The sequence below is a fragment of the Anthonomus grandis genome, chromosome 20 (genome assembly GCF_022605725.1).
Source record: "Anthonomus grandis grandis chromosome 20, icAntGran1.3, whole genome shotgun sequence".
Lineage (NCBI taxonomy): Eukaryota > Metazoa > Arthropoda > Insecta > Coleoptera > Curculionidae > Anthonomus > Anthonomus grandis.
Window position 1 is genome coordinate 8,105,779 of NC_065565.1, and position 15,331 is coordinate 8,121,109.

The following is a 15,331-nucleotide window of genomic DNA, read 5'->3' on the forward strand; positions in this document are numbered from 1 at the left end:
GAGTAAAGGTGTGAAAAGGTGCTTAAAAAACAATTTAATTAGTTCACAGAATTTATTTTATTAAGTGCTCAAAATCTATTCTGTCATTCGCGAGACACTAATAACGTCTGTTTTGAAATTCCTCACGAACATTGGCAAGTGTTTGTCCGCTAATATCTCTATATTCGCGAGTTATTCGCTCCTTTATCAATACACATCCCTGGAAACTGTTTATTAAGCTACTCTCGAACTGTCAAAGCGTAGTGCGGGGGATCTTGTTGTAAATACAAATTGTTTTATCAAAAGATATCCACTTGGTTTTCCAAAGATTGGACGATTTAAGGATATATTGTATTTTCAAAAAAATGGACTATTTGGACTTAATGAATAGTTTATTACCATACATTTTTACTAGTAAATCGCTTCAACTTGGATCCAATTTTTTTTTGGCGAAGTAAAATGGAAAAGTGTTTGCCATTTAAAATAATGTGTGACACAATGAGAGTAACCATTTGGCCTACTAAAGTTTAAGTTGATAAAATGTCTTTTATTACCACACATTTTTTTTTGGACACTGTTGAATAAACATTTTACATGCTGCTTACAACGATGTGTCACACGATGAAGGTTCCCATTATGACATATCAAAGTGAGGTTAACTGGAGGTGAGGTGTTTGACAGAGTTTAGCAATTTTTGAAGTTTAAAATATTTCTTGAAGCAATCTAAAATGTTGCCTATTGACCACTACGCTGACTCATCACAGTGGAAATTTAAAATGAGTATATTTTCTCCACAAGATGAGATCTCGAATCTGTTTGTTTGCCCAGATGCATTTCTGACGATATTCGATTCTCACGATATTTGTATACGTAGCAAGAAAGAGATAAGTCCTTTTAAAACAAAGATATTTAGTCTTTTAAAAAATACAAAACATAAACATGAATATCCATCTGATTCAACTTATTATTAAGTTTGTAAGTTGATAAGCAAAAATATAAAAATCCTATAATTCTTTTAGGTAATAATTCCTATAATTCTTTTAGGTAACGTGAATTATATTTTGGAATCAAACATATTTTGAACAAGTTTGAGATATTTTTTTCCTTAAATGAAATCTCTTGTATATTTTTGCATTTTCAAATTCACCGAATAATTTTGTACATGTTTTATAAATAATACCTATCTTCAACTGTTTACGAAATAATTATGTTTAAATAATAATTATAATACTTTATTGCAACCGAAATTAATAAATTATATTGCATATTTCTAAAATTTATTTCATCAAATGCTGGAAGTGACCGCCATTAAGATAATTTTAAACCAATTATATAGTTCATTCACGATGAAAAGGCCAAATTCATTTAAAATTCAGGTATTTTTTCTTTCTTTTATTTTTCGGACACGTCGATTAGCATTGTCGCTTGCGCGTTTTTTTACAATAAAAATTTTCTATACAGGGTACCTCAAGTAGAAACTATGGCGTCAACATTAATTTTTTTAAATGGAATACCCTGTATATGATATTTTACAATTATTCTACGATATACCCTGAATACTTTATGCATAGCACACCATAAAAGTCAGCGGTTTGTGAAATTTGACGTAATAGACTAGTGAAACATACCTTATTAAAAAATTACTTTATACAATATTTATTTCAACTGATGTTCAATTTTTTGTCAATTCAATGCATTTTCGATCGACAAGTCTAATTTCTTGTTAAATTCTTGGCTTTAAGTCATCAATATTATTTGGTCTATTCACATCAAGTTGGGATTTTAAATATCCCTATTAAAAAAATATAATGGGGTTACATCGGGTGGCCACCATTTGTTAGAAAAAGTTGCATCCAGAAATTGTCGAACAGCAATGGTAAAGTGAGGAGGTGCCCCGTCTTGTTGAAACCATATCTCGCTCGTTACTAGGTATGTCAGCCTCTTGTGGATCAAGGAATAAAACAACTAAAGCAGGGATAAGTCCAAACTATAGAAAGTCTCAGTAGCGCTTTCCGTTGTATTGTATCTCCGAAAAAAAAGGTGCAAAGATTCGATATTTCACAATACTTGCCCACATATTAAATTTATGAGGGCACTGTATGTGATATTGTTGGGTCAAATGAGGACTTTCGGTTGCCCAATATCTGCAAGTTTCCCTGTTAACATGAGTTGGGTTAACGTGTTAACTTGAGACCCCTGTAACTAAAATTTTCATTGCAAAGGACGTATTGAATCAAATGGACAACAAATTAAATATTACAATACAAATCGTTTATTTGTCAAAAGAAAAAAAAGAATACGCTTTATGAAAAAAGAAGGCAGCATGACAAAAAGGACAGTTCATCGATTATAAAAAAAAACCGCTTCACATGCTCCTTATATTAAGGAAAGCATATGTAAACTATCCTATACATAACAAACAAAACAGCTAAATATTTCTAAATAATCATTAGTATTTAGTCTATGAAAGAATTTAAAACGATCAGTAGTCGCAATAAATCTAGAATTAATTTTTATTTTTTAATGACTTATGTTTCTTTAGATATATGGTATGCTATACAAAAAGTATTCAAAATATATCATAGAATTGTAAAATATCATGATATTCCATTTAGAAAAATGAAGGGTGACACCTTAGTTTCTACTTGGCACCTTGTATAAAATTTCATTTTTTTCTTTAAAATTTTTATTTAAAAAATGCCCAAGTGACAATAGTAATCGATGTATCCAAATAAAAAAAGAAGAAAAAAATATCTTAATATAAAATGAATCTGTTCCTTTCATCGTAAATGCACTATATAACCAATCATTTTAATTACCTGTATCTCTGTAAATATTTGTATATATATTTAAATAAGTGTTAATTATTTAAAAGTTTCAACTGAATTGTTAATTTAAAATATTTACAATACACTAAACTCAGACTTAGAGAATCGAAACAATAACTATCCTGTGATGAGGAAACTAGAACACACAACGAAGTTTGAATAATCTTGATGTCTAAATATTTGAATAGAGAACCTGTAAGTCAGTAGCAATGGAATTAATATGAATATCTTTTTTGTATTTTGTAATTTAATTCTTGCTCGGCCAGCAGAAGGTATTCTTTCAAAGCACACATAGTATAAATCCATTGAAAATAAGTAGACTGAAGTTTTGAAATAAAAAAATTGATTTAAAAAGCTCTTAAAAGTGTCAAATTTAATTAAAATAATAAAAATACAAACATTTGAAAGGAATCAATCATATTTAAATGTTTTCACAATAAAACTCATTCAGATTATTGTAAACACTTCCAAGGAGAAAATTACAGACCTTCTTCCGAAATAGCTTAAAGAAAAGAGAAAAGCGCTGTTCAATGTGTTCCAGTAAACGATTACAGATTTTAATTTTATACATGATTGATTTGTTAATCAACGTAGAATGGGGCATTTGCAATACTAAATTAGCAGCAATATACAAAATCTTCTCCTTAAAACTAACACACTTTTGAAAAGCCAAGAAGAGAGTGCTGACTACACAAACCCCAAAACCTTATGCCATATAATAATCTCGACGGGACTGAAAATACACCTAAATCGATAATCTCAAATTGCATTCTGTGACGTCATCAAAATCGTGATAAAATACTTCTTCAATTGACTTAAATGCTGAATAACGCCTATTAGTTACTAACGCCTATTATTATAATGTTATGAATTAATCAGAAAAGTATATATTTTCTCGAAGACGGTGGGATAATAAAAGACCAACTTCAATTTTAATTCGATAATTCGAAAACGTGTAAAAAAGTATTGTTAGAGTAGAATATTGATCGCCCTGAATCCCGGCTATTACTTAAAATGCAAATATTTCAAACGATTGTGACAATTCCTTTTTTTCTATTACTTTAAAATTAATAGGTATTTTTATAATTTACACACATAATTATCAAAACATTTAATAACTAATATCAGCAATAATTAAAATATTTAACCAGTAAGTAATTTCTACTATATAACATTTCTAAAACAAGAGTACTCATGATTCGATATCTTTTATTCTGATTGACCAATTTTTTTGTGAGAAAAATATTATTTTTAGAGTATAATTTTGAAAAAAATTAATCTTAAATCTTGCAAATAACTTATTATTAGAAGAAAATTCTAATAAAGTCAATTTACGAGTAATAAATACAATGAAAAATCAAGCTACGTCAATAAATGAGTCGCCATATAAATTTACTTCATATAGGCCAATATAGGCATATAGGCCATATAGGCATAAGCCAATAATATTCCTTATTTTCACGGTAATCCTTAATACCATAAAGAATTATACCTAATATTCTATGAAAGAAATGAACAAATAACCAAAATATCACAGATTTACGAGATTAATATATTTAACTAATTAAAAAAAAAGAAATTAGTAGTTTGTTTAGTTTGCCTTCATTAAGAAAAAAAATCATCAATCCGAACACATAGACTTTTACGGGATCCGACCTCTTTCCTTAATATTGTGGCACACTTATCTAATACATATAGCCGTAATAAAATATAAAATATTAGCGGAAGATTTTTAAAATATAGTCCTATTTTCTGTTTAAATTACTTAATTATCGTCACCTACATTATCGCCACAGTATAGACCTCTTTGATTACTTCTTAGTTTTTCGTTGTTACTCTACGTTCTTCCATAGTTTCCATTTATATTAATACAGAAATAGTTTATAGGTAAATAGAAAAGATTAACAAAACCTAATTTTGTTTTACAAAATGGCCATATTTAAACTGGCAACATCGTTGGATCTCGCGTTATGTGGTGACTTTAATGATATAGAAGGTCGGATCTCGAGTTTCACCATATATTTAGTGGATCTCGGGTTGATATATATACATGGTATATATAAAGGGGTTGAAAAAATCTACCCCTCTCATGACCCCATTAATTGAACCACTTTGTTAAATATATTAACAAATTATTGCTTCCATATATTAAGGGCTTCAGGTGGATCTCAGGTAGTCCACGATATGATCGGATCTCGACTTGATAGAAAGAAGTGTATATATATATATATAATATGGATGGGCGAAAAAGGGATTTAGGGCAAGCAACATGTGTTACGTCACATCCTGTTTTGACCGGGACGCGTCCTAAACGCGTCCCTTTTCTCTATATTATGTGGATAAAAAAGTTATTGAGTTTGTTTGAAGATGACCAAAATAAAGAGCGAAACGTCTGCAGTATTATTTTGAAAAACAGTGATTTTTCATTGGAATTTCTTACTGGTAAAGTATGTGGGGTGGGTGGGGGGCTAAGGGTAGTATTTTTAAAAAACGGTTATTTTTTGTAAAAGAAAAAAAACATTTCTTAACAAAACTACCCTTAGCCCCCCACCCACCCCACATACTTTACCAGTAAGAAATTCCAATGAAAAATCACTATTTGTTAAAATAGTCCGTTGCCTGTGTTCTTGGATTATTTTGTTTATTTAAATTAAATATAATTTTTTTTTATATAAATATTTAGTACAAAAGCGGGGTTATTACATGGGATATTATCGACAAAATCATCTATTGTTCATGCATAGTATATTGGAAAACAGTGATTTTTCATAGGAATTTCTTACTGGTAAAGTATGTGGGGCGGGTGGGGGGGCACGGGTAAAGTTAATGAAAAACGTTTTTTTTGCAGAAAATAATTGCCTTAGAGGAACAACTTTGTTATTAATTAAATTTTCAAAAAAAAAAACCGACATTTTCTTGTGGCATCCAAAAAGTCCTTTTGAGGGATACATTTCTGTGAAAATTGGGTATAACTTTTTTTCGGTACATTTTTCAAAAAAGTTTTATGAGACTTTTTTGAAGTGTTTCAAGTGATTTATCCATTTCTAACAAAAAAATTAAATTTTTTCAAAAAAAATTTTTTTCAAATTTTTCACCCACAAATATTCAAATTTTTCAAAAATTGTCGATAACTCCTTTATTTTTCGTTTTAGAGCTAAAAGTTACTCTTTATGTTTTATTCTATTTTTAATCAAGAATCCAATGCTAAAAGAACATTTTTAATTTTCTCAATAGTTTTCGAGAAATTTAGGAAAAACTGTTTAGAGGTTTTTTCCAATTTTCTGGAAAACTATTGAACTTAAAAATTATTTATTTATTGGATCTGATGCGCATTAAGATTCTAAACAACTTTTATTTAAACAACTTTTTTTTCCAAGCAATAGTTTTTCAGAAAAAAAATAAAAACCAAAATTATGAACATTTTCCAGGGGTACCCCTTTGGATTTTTTGAGGAAGGAATTTTTGGGAAAATTGGGTATAACTTTTTCCAGGTACATTTTCCAAAAAAGTGTTATAAGACTTTTTTGATGGTTTTTGGTTGATTTATACATTTCCAAAAAAAAAAAAAATTTTTTTAAAAAAAAAATTTTTTTTACAATATGATCCAAAAATTTTTCATTTTTTCAAAAACCTCTCATAACTCCTTTATTTATCGATTTTGGACAAAATGTTATTTTATATAATTTGTTCTATTTTTGAATAGGAATCGAATGTTAAAAGAAAATTTTCAATATTCCCAATAGTTTTTGAGAAAATGAGGAAAAACCGTTTTAGGGTTTTCCTCAATTTTCTCGAAAACTGCTGGACTTAAAAAATATTTTTCTATTGCATCTGATGCGCATTGACATTTCAAACAACTTTTATCTTAACAATTTTTTTCTCCAACTAATAGTTTTCCAGAAAAAAAATAAAAACCAAAATTATGAACATTTTTCCAGGGGTACCCCCTTGGATTTTTTGAGGAAGGAATTTTTGGTAAAATTGGGTATAACTTTTTCCAGATACATTTTCCAAAAAAGTTTCATAAGACTTTTTTGATGGTTTTTGGCTGATTTATCCATTTCCAAAAAAAAAACAATTTTTTCAAAAAAAAATTTTTTTTCACATTTTTGGCCCAAAAATTTTCATTTTGTCAAAAACCTCTCATAATTCTATTATTTATCAATTTTGGACAAAATGTTATTCTATATAATTTGTTCTATTTTTGATTAGGAATTTAATGGTAAAAGAAAATTTTTCATATTCCAAGTATTTTTCTGCAAAAAAAACGTTTTTCATTAACACCACCCTTACACCCCCCACCCACCCCACAAACTTTACCAGTAAAAATTCTTCTGCAAAATCACTGTTTTTTGTATATAGTATGCATGAACTATAAATGATTTCGACGATAATATCCCATCTAATAACCTTGCTTTTGTATTAAATATTTATATAAAACATTATATTTAATTTAAATAAACAAAATAACCCAAGAGCACAGACAACGTATTATTTTTAAAAATAGTGATTTGTCAAAAGAAATTCTTACTGGTAAATGTGTGGGGTGGGTGGAGGGGTGTAAGGGTAGTTTTATTAAAAAACGGTTTTTATCTTTTACAAAAAAAAATGTTTTTTCAAAAAACTACCCTTACACCCCCCACCCACCCCACATACTTTGCCAGTAAGAAATTCTTTTGAAAAATCACCTTTTCCAAAATAATATGCATGAATAACAGCTGATTTTGTCATTAATCTCCAATCTAATAACACAGTTTATTGTACAGATTATAAAAGAATTCTTGAGGATCATTTTGATACATTAGGCACGTTTTTAGCTCAAATAATTACTGAGTTACAGCACTTTATGTTTCCAGGACAGTTATGTCTGGCAAACATAAGTTCCAAATAAGATAATTTAAAAACTATTCAAGGCATTTTTATGCAGTTTTCACTCACAGTTAGTGCGTTCTTTTCTGAACATTCTTATATGCGAACGATTTTTATGAGTTAAGAACTCACTGAGTTACAGTAAATAGCGGTAAAAAATAATTGCCTGGAAGAAAAATGCTTTTTGCGCAAATTATAGGTAATAAAATGACACCGATATAGCATATATGCCTCTGTGTAGCATACGATATACTTTTCATACACGTATATGTCTTATAGTGTAATAATGGAATATCATATACAGAGAAATGTAGTAGAAAAAATAGGAAATGATAAAAATAAATTTTCTATATGTGAATAAATAAGTTTAGAGAAGACATAAATGCATCTGAAGATGACCAAAATAAAGAGTGAAACGTCTGCAGTATTATTTTGGAAAACAATGATTTTTGAATACAATTTTTCACTGGTCAGGTGTGTGGGGTGGGTGGGGGGGCAAGGGTAGAGTGAATAAAAAAAATGATTTTTTGCATTAAATAATTACTAAAAAAAACGATTTTACATTTATGCTATTATGTAGGAAACGATACACTTTTTATACACGTATATATTTTATAGTGTAATAATGGAATATCACTGACGGAGAAATCTAGACTAAAATAGGGAATGCATTGACGTATATGAAATAATCATTATACCAAATAAGATATAGAAATAAAAAAAAAACTCAAGAATTCAAATTTAATTAAAATTTACGATAATTGTAAATTTTGTTGATAAAATTCACAATATTGGGGTATATATATAAAAAAAACCAAATCATTGTTGGACAAGTGGCGGTCCATTAGAACCCTTGCCAAAAAGGGCACAATAAATAGTTTTCCGCTTATTACCCTTTTCAAATGATGGCGTATGAAACCCCTTTCCGCCTCACTAATAATGACGGTCATCCGCTCTGGCTGTTACGCTTTAAAAAGGGTTGCAACCCTACCATCTCACCCCTTTTTCACGTAATAATAATCATGGATTGCGGTAAAATGGCTCTTTGTTACTTATATAAGATCAGCAATAATTAACATCATATTAAACAAAAAAAAGAAGAAGAAGAAGAAGAAGAAACGGTTGCCAAGTCACAAAATACGACTTCGGGGAAATAATGGGTTTTAGGGCATATAGCGAGGGAGCAACGAGAGACAAAATGACTCAAAGGGGGGAAACGCGATATAAAGGATAAATAATTAATTTGGAGGGCGGCCATCTTGGATCATTGATCACCCTTACGGAGAGGGAAATTAGTTTCTTATTTTCCCTTTTCGGACCCAACCCTTAAAAGTCAGATACTCTCGCTAAAGTTTAATTATAAAATTCAGTACGGAATGGCAACGCTGCGTGAGAGCAGAGGGGCATCTTAATATTCATGCAAAAGTGACTTTATGATGGCACCATTTGACAGTCGTAAAGTGGTTCCGAAGGAAAAAATTCGCCAAAAATGCACCATAAAAATGCAAATAAAAGGTCCGAAAATTGCACAATAGCAATAGAACGCAATCCTAGTTTTGACAACAGCCATAAATAAGTATCCAATGCTTTTATTGTTTGTTCAGGTCTGTTTGCTATTTTTAGACGTTCTCGGGGACAAAAGGGCTCTTCTCTCAATGTTTATGTTTGCCAACAAGGTCTTGTACCAGTTTTATTAAAATAGGGAATGTTAAAGCAGCTTGCCTAATTTTATGCGTGCCTCCTAATTTGTTGTTACACTGTCAAAGGCCTCAGTAAAGTCCAAAAATGTCTATATACTAAAAACGCATATATGTATCGGGAACGACAGATGTTTTAAATACGTCGATGTAATTTACGACGTCCCTTTATTGGTCCGCGTTTTCTGTCTAAAAGACGGTGCCAAAGACTTTTCGGTTCCTCGTTTCTGCCATGTGATGCCAAAAAAGGGCTCAAGAGGTCACATGTGCACATCCTGTGGGTGTAAAGGGTCCTTGGGAGATAGAGACAGAAATAATTTCTGATTATCCTTGAATTACTTTTGGAATGAACGGGTACAGTTAGTTGCCTTAATTTCACACCGATTTTTGTGAGAGTTGGATTAATTGAGAGGGTGTTTAATTTGGAACACAAAGTGTGTCTATAAAAAATTTGGAAAACTGGATACTTTCAGAGTAAAAAATTAAATATGTAAACAGTGCTATTAGATTGGAAATTATGGACGAAAAACAGTGATTTTTCAATAGAATTCCTTACTAGCAAAGTAAGTGGGGTGGGTGGGGGGGTGTAAGGGTAGTTTTGTTAAAAAATGATTTTTGTGTAATACAAAGAAACCGCTTTTCAAAAATACTACCCTTAGCCCCCCACCCACCCCACATACTTTACCAATAAAAAATTCTATTGAAAAATCACTGTTTTCTAAAAGAATACGCATGATTAACAGCTGATTTTATCATCAATATTTTAACCTAATAACATAGTTTATTGGACAGATTATAAGAGGGTTCTTGAAGATCATTTTGGTACATTAAGCACTTTTTTAGCTCAAATATTTACTGAGTTACAGCACTTTATGTTTCCAGGACAGTTATGTCTTGCAAACATAAGTTCCGACTAGGATAATTCAAAAACTATCCAAGGCATTTTCATGAGGTTTTCACCCTTGGTTAGTGTGTTCTATTGTAAACATTTTGATATATTAAAGTTTTTTGTGAGTTAAGAACTCACTGAGTTATAGTGAGTTTTGTGAGTAAAGGTCCCAAGAGTAAACTAGAAATATTAAATCTTTTTTTTGGGGTAAGTGGGGGGTAGGTAAAGATTGTTTTGATAAAAAAACAATGTTTTTGCAAAAAATATAAATGCAATATTTAATTTAATAACAATCAAATATTTAAATAAATAAACTGTGTTATTAGATAGGATATTAATGACAAAACTAGCTATTTTTACAGAATTTCTTACTGGTAAAGTGTGTGGGGTGGGTGGGGGTGTAGGGGAGTTTTATTAAAAAATGGTTTTTTTCTTTTACAAAAAACAACCATTTTTCAAATATACAACCCTTAGCCCCCCACCCGCCCCACACATTGACCCAGTTTGAAATTCTTTGCAAAAATCACTGTTTTTGTATTAAATATTTAATAATATACTTATATTTAATTATAACAAATTTAAATAAACAAACTGTGTTATCCAAGTGTATTATTTTGGAAAATAATGATTTTTGAAAACAATTTCTTACTGGTAAACTCTATGGGGTGGGTGGGGAGGTAAGGTTTGTCCTGATAAAAAAACAACGTTTTTGCAGAAAATTGAGGAAAACTCTTAAACAGTTTTTCTTCATTTTCTAGAGAAATATTGGGAATATCGAAAATTTTCTTTTAGCATTGAATTCCTATTCAAAAATAGAACAAATTATATAGAATAATATTTTGTGAAAAATTGATAAATAAAGGAGTTATTGAACATTTTTTGAAAAAATGGAAAATTTTTGGATAAAAAATTTGAAAAAAATTTTTTTTTGATAAAATTGATTTTTTTTTTGGAAATGGATAAATTGCCCAAAGGACTTCAAAAAAGTCTTATAAAACTTTTTTGGAAAATATACTGTAAAAAAAGTTATAGCCTATTTTCCAAAAAAAAAACTTCCTTAACAAATCCAAAGGGGTATCCATGAGAAAATGTTCATAATTCCGGTTTTTATTTTTTTTTCTGGAAAACTATTGGTTGTAGAAAAAATTTGTTAAAATAAAAGTTGTTTGGATTGTCAATGCGCATCATATGCACTAGAAAAATCATTTTTATATTCAACAGTTTTCCAGAAAATTGGGAAAAACCTCTAAACAGATTTTCCTAATTTTCTCACAAACTAGAGGGAAAATGGAAAATTTTTTTTTAGCATTGTATTCTTGATCAAAAATAGAACAAATCATAAAGAATAACATTTAGCCATAAATCGAATAATAAAGAAGCTATGGAGAATTTAAAAAAAAAATGAAAATTTTGGGATGAAAAATTGAAAAAAAAATTTTTTTTTAATTTTTAAAATTTTTTTTGGTAAATCGATAAATCACCCAAAACACTTCAAAAAAGTGTTATAACACTTTTTTGAAAGACGTACCAGAACAAAGTTATAGCCAATTTTCAAGCGCAAAAGTGATGGCGAAGAAAACTTAACAATCAGATACAAAAACAATCTGCCTTATATCACAACTAACAGACATGCTCAGAATCATTGAAGAAACTTAGGGTAAAGGGCTTAGGGTAGTATTGTTAAAAAAAAGGTTTTTTTTGCTTGAGATGTTTTTTAGCTTTTACCGAAAAAATCAAGTAAATCCCTGCATGGGAAGCTTTTTTTATGCAATTTTTTGAAAAATTACTCTATTTATTTTAAATTATTTTATGCAATATAAACGTTTATCAATAATACAACCCTTGGCCCCCCACCCACCCCACATTATTTACCAGTAAGATTATCTACTGAAAAATCACTGTTTTTGTATTCAATATCTAATAATATACATATATTTAATTATATCAAATTTAAATAAAGAAACTGTGTTATCCAAGCGTATTATTTTGGAAAACAATGATTTTTGAAAGCAATTTTTTACTGGTAAGGTGTGTGGGGCGGGTGGGGGGCTAAGGGTAGTTTTGTTAAAAAATGTTTTTTTTCTTTTACAAAAAAACAACCGTTTTTCAAAAATACTTCACTTACACCCCCCACCCACCCCACACATTAACCAGTAAAAATTCTTCTGCAAAATGGATGTTTTTCGTCTGTATCCTTAATTTATTAACACTGTTTTTGTATTTAATATTTATATAAAAAATTATTATCGAATTTAAATAATGTATATTCGATCTTTAATTTTCTGGGTAATTTACGTTTACTTAAATTTAATTATTTTATTCCTCTCAGTAAATTCAGTTTAACCGGGTGCTGAAAATCTAAGTATTAAGTGTGCTAAACCCAACTGAAGTCAATCAATAAAAATCCTTATTGCTTGAATTGAAAAATAACTGGTCAAATTTGTGATAAAAGACCTAAGAAACAGGAAAACTAAAATACCCAAGACAGACAACTTTAACCCTCTATAACCCAATTAATCCCATAAAAACAACAACAACAACACAGTAGGATAAAATCATATAATAAGCAAACGGTGCTTGAGCACGCGACAACCCTCCTTTTAAAAAACACCCCCCGAATGCGAGGGCTGTTTTTTACTTTCTATCCCTTCCGGATGTCACCTCCCCGCACTCCCCCCTGCCTCGAAGAAATTTCTAAACTGCGTAATTTCCCTCAAGACAAAAAAAAAAGAAAGTTAATTTTTGGGTACCGTTAATAAGGTCGCACCCCTTACTTAAGGCAGGTGCTTCTTCGGGAGGGTTAATTTCACCCTTCCGCATGATGAGTAAAAAAGTGACCGAATAAACGTCGAAAGTGGATGTTATCCACGCGGATTTCTCCAAGGCCTTTGATCGCATCATCATAATTAATCAAAAGTAGTCCATTTTGTAGAGTAAAAGGTGGCAGGCACCCCCAGCGCCCTTTGTGACACGACGCCCGTTTATGGAGAGAGTCGAACTCCTTCTGTTAATGATGTTTGTTTTGTTTTGTTCGAGAGGATCCTTGGCACATATTAATGATTTAACTGCAAAAGTTAATATACAAGGCATAAAGAAGCTGGAAGCATTACACGGCATTTTAGGGCACAAGAAGACACCTTTTACCTTTCGTGTTTATGAGAAGTCTTAGTGTGTTATCTTGCTTTTGAAATTATTGGGCGGGTCGTTTGTCAATGTCTCAGACCAGATTCCATTACAGTATGTGTGTACTTAAAAGGATATTAAACCCTTGGAGATGCTTTTTTTAATAATTCAATCTCAACTGACCCCCTGTACCTTTACAAGACGCAAAAAACCAATTATGAAAGTTTTAAAGTGAAGGAGTATAAAAACTTTTTTTATGGGATTTTCGTGGAAAGTCGAGAAGTTACATTAAGATTTCATATTATGATACTTCGCGAGAGCTTTAGGAAAGTTCGCCTCGCGTAAAAGAAAAGTTTCCTCCTAATAAGGGACCGATGAACGGATAAATAATTCATCGTATTGGCCCGATGGATAAATAAACGATGACGACTCTTGAATATTGCCACGTTGTCATTTGAGTGTTTATCAGAATCAATAATTGATTCTGTGTTTCCGTTTTAGCACTAAAAAAATGACAAACAATTTATATAAACTCCAGGAAGTAGTCAATAATTTAACTTCTAATATAGGAAACTCCGTTTGCAATTAGTACAAAATAATCGTTAAGGAGAAACAGACAAATTCGACGACTGCTCGATTGACTTCACCTGCAAAAAGGTCTATTTCCAAATGTTTCCTCCCTCTAAAAAAATTGATGCGTTTCGCTATCTTTTACCCCACAGGTGTTTTCAAACATGCCCTTTTCGGATTTCTAATCTTACATAACGGAACGTGCCAGTGAGTATCTCGCGATCGGATCTAAAAAATTGCACCTTCTTCTTCTTCTTCTTCTTCTTCGTTGGTTGGTCTTGCATTAGATAAAGAAACGTTGACAATTAAATTAACTTAAATAATCCCTTGACTGACGTAGTCACAAGCTTTAGACAAGTCACAAAATATCCCTGCATCACGGAAAAACATATTTATCTGAAAACGTGCCTTTGTCTGTTCTTTTGCAAGACTATTATGCTTCTGATCCTGTTTGCTATGTTGCCATTCTGCCCTGCATTTCGGCACTCTCCGATATAAATTGTTTTGGCTTTTGACAAACTTAGACTTAGATCCTCTCTAATAACCGGTCAGTTACATAACCCAAAGAACACATTACATATTATTATTTGGGTTGAATATATATTTATTTATTTATTTAACGATTATTTAGTAAATATATGGTTTTGGTACGTTTTGTCCAAATGTATTTATTAAACTGTAGAATGTACGTATATCATATACTATTCTGTTTACAACAGAAGGGAGAAAATTTCAAAATATTGACACGGTATTTATATGTATATCTAGTTTTTAAACTCGACTACTATACCTCAAATATTTGATGAAATCTTGTGAAAAAGCACTGTTTTTGTATTAAATATTTATTAATATACACATATATTATTATATAAAATATAAATAAATAAACTGTGTTATTAGATTAATATTAATGATAAAATCAGCTGTTATTCATGCGTATTATTATGGAAAACAGTGATTTTTCAAAAGAATTTCTTACTGGTAAAGTATGTGGGGTGGGTGGGGGGCTAAGGGTAGTATTTTTGAAAAATTGTTGTTTTTTGTAAAGAAAAAAACAATTTTTTAAAAAAACTACCCTTAGCCCCCCCACCCACCCCACATACTTTACCAGTAAGAAATTCCTTTGAAAAATCACTGTTTTTTGTTCACAATATCCAATCTAATAGCACTGTTTTTGTATTAAATATTTATAAATAAATTTTAAATAAACAAACTAACCAGACGATCAAAGACTATGATCCAATATATATTATTTAAATTATTGATAACAATTTTATATATAAATATTTAATACAAAAACAGTGTTAATAAATTAAGGATTATAGACGAAAAACAGTGATTTGTCAGAAGAATTTCTTACTGGTAAATGTGTGGGG